Genomic DNA, 6,000 nt, shown 5'->3' with positions numbered 1-6,000 from the left:
CATCTGCTCTAGGTGACCTGAGCTTATGAAAGGTAGCTAGGTCCTCTTTTACTCTCTTCTTAACTTGGGTATCAGTTCCCTATTAGCCATTTTTGTTTTGTTCTTTTCAATCCCAAGATAATAGTTCTTGGCAGAAAAAACAAACAAAATAAGAATTTATCAGGTTTATCATTTCCATCATGATATTCTTCGTGCTATTCTTCCTAAGCTGCAGTCTTACCCCTTCTTTTATACATTTCCCCAATCAGAAAAGTTACAACTATCCAAAAGTGAATAGTGAATTCACTCTCACAAGAGTCTTTCAAGCAGACTAGATAACCACTTGTTCAGTTTGTTGTGGAGGGGATTATATTTTAGTTTTAGGTTTGATGAGATGACTGCTGAAGTCCTTCTACCAACTCTAAAATTCTGTGAACTAAATGGCATTTGACAAAGTCTTAGTTATTTTTGTGCACAAAAGATGGAGAGCAATGGCCTAGATGATAGCATAATTTGGTAGATTTAATATGAGTAGAATGACCTGACCTAAAAGGAAGTTAATAATGGTTTGATATAATCTTGGTGGGAGATTTCTAATGGAGTGTCCCAAACATCTGTATTTGGCCTTGTACTGTTTAATATGTCAATGAATCACTTGGATGAGGTCATATTGGCACAAATAAAATAAGATTTAATAGAAATAAATGTTGTCTTATTAGTGTTCAAAAATTATCATTACAAATATAAGATGGGGAAGCATGGCGAGATAGCATTAAAAAATGTTATATGAGTTTTAGAGAACTGCCACCTCAGGACAACTTACAGAATCACAGAATTTTGAGAGTTAGAAGGGAGATCACCAGCCATCTAGCCCAATTCATACCCAAAGGAACCCCCATCATAGGATTATAGATTTGGACCCTACTGGTCATCAACTCTAACCCTTTGATTTTATAGATGGGTAAACTGAGTCCCAGAAAGGTAAAATGACTTGCCCAGGGCCACACAGCTAGTACGTGTCTGAAAAACCCAGGTCTTCCTGGTATTTGGGATGAAGGAAATTATGGTTCTGCTGTACTCTGTCCTGGTAAGATCATATCTTTAGTATTGTAGTCAATTGTGGGCACCACATTTTTAGGAAAGACATGGGTATGCTGGAGAGCATTCAAGAAGAACAATCAGGATGATGAAGACTATTGAGTTCACAGCACATGACAATTTGAAGGAATTGGAGATTAGTTTAGAGAAAGGAAGATCTAGGGGTTGTATGATATCTTTTCTCAAATATTTGAAGAGTTATTATATGGAAATGGGAATAGACTTGTCTTACTAGGACTCAGAAAGTGGAATTGGAAGAAATGGATGTAAACTGAAAAGAGATAGACTTAATGTCAGGAAAAATTTCTTAGTAATTAGAGCTAGCTAAAAGTGGAATAGGATTCTTCAAAATATAATGAATTCCTCCTCACTGAACATCTCAAAAAGAAAGCTGGACTAGACTATAACCTGTTGGGTGTGTCGTCAACTCTCAAAATCATGCAAATGAAGCTTTCAGCCTATCAATTTAAACAGGGAATAAAAGGTACCTGAAAAATGTCTATTGCCCAGACTATGACATGGCATTGCATAGACAATCTATAGCTTGTTTATTGTTGTATGTGTGTGTATATGCATGTATACATGTATGTATATATGTATAGAGGTATGTATATACCTATGATATACATGCTATAGATGAACAATGAACTGGACCAAAAATTTAACAGAAAAGGGAAAGGACAACCTTTACAAAATTTCACAATGCTTTCACTGTCCTCAAGTTCCTTTCTAAAACAAAAGCTGATCATGTTATGGTCAATATTTTTTCCACTGAGACTATTATGAGTGAGAATCATGGAATATAATAGTCTCTGAAGAATTCAAGTATAAAGTTATTGAAGTGCAATGAAAAGTCCCATGTTGGGCATGAGTAGTAACATGTTACAATTGGAGAATTACACAACAGAAATTGCATTAAGGATATCATTATGTATCCAAGATATGTAGGAAAATAATACAAGCATGTTAAGACTAGAAGCCATTCTCAAGAACATAAATGGTAAAGTCAGTCAGTCAATAAATATTTATTAAGTATAAAGGAAATTGAACAAATAGTTCTCAAAATAAGCATTCCAAACTATTAATAACACTATGAAAGATTACTTTTCACTATTATAATAAGAGAAATGGAGATCAAAACTACTCAGAGATTTTATCATATACCCAGAAAATAGGTAAAAATGATCAAAGATAGATATAGTTAATGCTGAAGGACTTGTGGAAAGACAGACAAACTAATATATACTATTAACAGAGTTGTAAAGTATTCCAACCATTTGGAAAAGCTACTTAAAATTGTACTAAGAAAGTAACTAAAATGTCCACACCCATTGACCCAGAGATTCCACTGGTATATACCCCCAAGAAAGGTAAAGATAGAAAGAACCCATACATGTCAAAACACTAATAGCATCACTTTTGTAGTAGTCAAGTAGAAACAAAGTAGATGTTAATGGATGGGGGAACAGCTAAACAAATCATGTTCCAAGAATGTAACAGAAGAGTATCCTACTATAAACAATGATAAATAAGAATACACAGAAGTATTGGAAGACATGTATAAACTGTTATAAAGTGATATCACTGAAAGCAGAGGGGGAAATGTCACAGTGACAACAAGGATGTAAATGGAAGAAAAATAAAATAAGAACCTAATATGGAGTAAATATAATGAATTGTGAGGATTAGCATATTTCTAGTCCCTAGATGACGGAAAGTGACTCCATGTTTGACCACTGTCCTGTGTTTAATGTTTGATCACTGACTCTATGTTTGACCTATGTTTTGTGTATCTAATAATTGATTTAGCTAGCTTCATTTAGGCAAAGTATGCAAAGAGTTCAAGGTTCTCCTGATCAGTATCATTTTAGCAAACTTCATCTATGCAAGGTATGCTACTAATTTCAATGCCTTTGTGGTCAATAAGAGGCATGTGAGGGGTTTCCAGTTGAGCCACCTGCTGATTGATGCTTCTGAGGTTACCCTCTCACTTGATCCTGTGAATCTGACCAGCCACATCAATCAAATATAAGGACAGAGATCCAGGACTCTTGGTTTTTGACCAGGGTATATATCACACTCTATGCCCAAGGTACTGCCCATGTAACTGAAGGGCAGAGGAGCTACATCCTCACTTGCATGTCTAAATAATAAACTACCTGAGTCATGATTCTTACAAACCTCACCTGAAGGCAAATCATGAAAGTAAATCTCTTACCCTTCCTTACCAAAGAAGGGAACTAAGAGCATGGAATGATGCATGTGCTGGCATACTCAGTTAAAGTGTTGGTTAGTTTTGATGAACTGGTTGGGTTTTTTTTTATTATTCATTATTACAAAAGATGACTTTCTGGGGAGAGGAGGAAAAATATGGATTTGGAAATGAGTATAAAAATGAAATATATCAACAAATGCTTCTAAAATATTTTTAAAAGATATCATCAAGGAAATGAATGTCTAAAAAGGAGATGGCCTGATCATATGGCAAGGGAAAGGAGACTTATAACTGAATTATTATCCAGAAAACATCAAAAATATAGAAGAAAGTCCATAGTACATCCAGTGGATCTCCTATGGAGATGACATAGACAAGAATTATACAGCATGACAAACACAGATGAGTTAGAAGAAACACTCATATCAGTGATATCACAGAACCACTGAAGCACAAATAAATGGAAGTCCTAGAACACAAGATGTCCCTCTTCAATAATACCTTAGGTACAAGTAAACAACTGAGTACAGATCCCATTCACTTCCACTTATGCATCTGTTCTTTGGGCTTCTGGCAGTAACTGCACTCTGACCTTCTCTTTCCAGTCCCCCATCCTGCTAAGGAGAGATGAATTCTGAATGCCCAGGGAATAGGGTGAAGTAACTGAAGCTCAGGTGAGGAGTTATTCCAATTTCCAGTAAATTTGTGTTGTTAACAATTTAACTTTTCAAAGGATTTTGGAGTAAAGCAATCAACTCTCTGTTGGAGTTGGACAGTGTACAAGAATGAGATTGCTGAATCAATATGTTGAAACCTGACTGACGTCCTTGGTAATTTGATGCAGGATTTGGGACAACAACTGGAGATAAATTACTCAAACACAGTTGGGAACCAAAATTGTGGTCAGAAAAAAAGGCATATCTTTCTGAAAGGAGTGAGGAGAATTGTACTGACAGGGAATTGATGGACTCAGACTTCAGCTCTGAGAAACATTATTCCATGTGCATCACTGTGAGGTCTGATGAATGACTCAGAAATCTACTTTAGGAAACCTTCTGTCAAATATATGTACAAGTACAGTGAAGTGTCCATTTAAAGTATGTAACTATTGAAGATTCAGGTTTAAGTGTATAGGGAAAACATTCTGCATAGGGAAAAATATGTGGCGTATAAGTAATTTTTCCTCTCTCTTTGAGACATAATGACACTTAATATTCGGTTTTATTTCTGCCTAACATGTTTACAAAATCTTTTATAAAAGGCAATTTATATTTTATAACCAATTGGAATTGGACACTAAAGCAACATTTATTCCTTTTCTAATCAAATCCTTGGACAAGACACTGAACCTCTCTCAGCTTATTTTTTCACATGTAAAATGAGGGAATTGGAGTAAATGATCTCTGAGTTTTCTTACAATTCCATAATTCTATAACCTCCCTACATTACAATCTATATCAAGATTTCAAAAACCCAAAATTGTCTATCTTTCAACATTGTCAAATTTCTGACACGAAATGTAGCACACCCAACTTAACATCCTTTCAAGACCAGTGATCATTTGTCTTAAAGAGAAGGGATTTCTTCCCTTAAATATGTAACTGCTCTACAAAATTATTGCTTTCTTTATATACTGCTCCAAATTAAAACCTTAAGAAGGAACAGAGAAAGGAGATACAACGATTGGGAATGGTTAATTTCATCCCTGTTATTCCCATTGTGCATAGCCTAAATTATATGCTTCCTTTGGAAACAAATGTGGAAGTTATCTACTACCTGTTATATTTGGCAGTCACTTTTTAGAGTAGCCCTATAGGGGAAGTAAATATTGTGGCATAAATATTGTAGGTTTTAAAGAAATGCTTAAATATTTATATTTAAATAAAGTCAAACATACAAAAATGCCATAACTTTTCAATAAGGCCCCCTAAATCTCTTTAAATATTATTTATTTGTCTATTAATTCTTGATCTCTTCTTATAAGGTCAGTTGATGTGTATTTGGTTTTTTGTTTCTATTTTTTCTCTTTGCATTATTTAATTATGTTTTTCCACGTTTCTTTTTTTTTCTTCTTGTCAGTTTATCAATCTTAATTACATCTTAGCTTTACATCAAAATAATACATCACAATTACTGTATGTTTAAGTAACTGCTGGTCTGTTATAATTACAAATAATGCTGCCATAAAAATCTTTGAGCAGATAACCTTTGTTACCTTTGGTAACATGTTCAGAATATATTCTCAACAGTCGAATTATTATGTAAAACCATCAGCTTCCTTAAATCCTAGGTATCACCAAAGTAATTTTTCACCTTCATCCTGATATGACACTCCTAAGAACTCTAAGAACTCTAGGACCTTTCAAGAACATTTATTGAGTTTTGGTCACTATATAGCATGTATGCTCATTTTTCCACCAAAGACAATAGTGAAAGGATTGCATAATCAGATTTAGAACTGCAAGGTACCTTGGAGTCATGTAATTCAATCCTTTCATTCTGCAGATGAGAAAATTAAAGTTAACAGAGATTCAGTAACTTGCCCAAGGTCATAGAGGTGGCAAGGGTCAAATCCAGGTCATTTGATGTACAATGATTTTCCTAAAGTACTAAATTGGTTGTATCCATTAAAAAGTCATTCACTGAATACAGAAGCCTAATGACTAGTCTAAAGAAATCTTTTGACAACCAAGGATCTTTGAGAAAAT

The sequence above is a fragment of the Vombatus ursinus genome, unplaced genomic scaffold, assembly GCF_900497805.2.
Source record: "Vombatus ursinus unplaced genomic scaffold, bare-nosed wombat genome assembly UNPS02014805.1, whole genome shotgun sequence".
NCBI classification, from domain to species: domain Eukaryota; kingdom Metazoa; phylum Chordata; class Mammalia; order Diprotodontia; family Vombatidae; genus Vombatus; species Vombatus ursinus.
Note: the sequence above shows the minus strand (reverse complement) of the source record.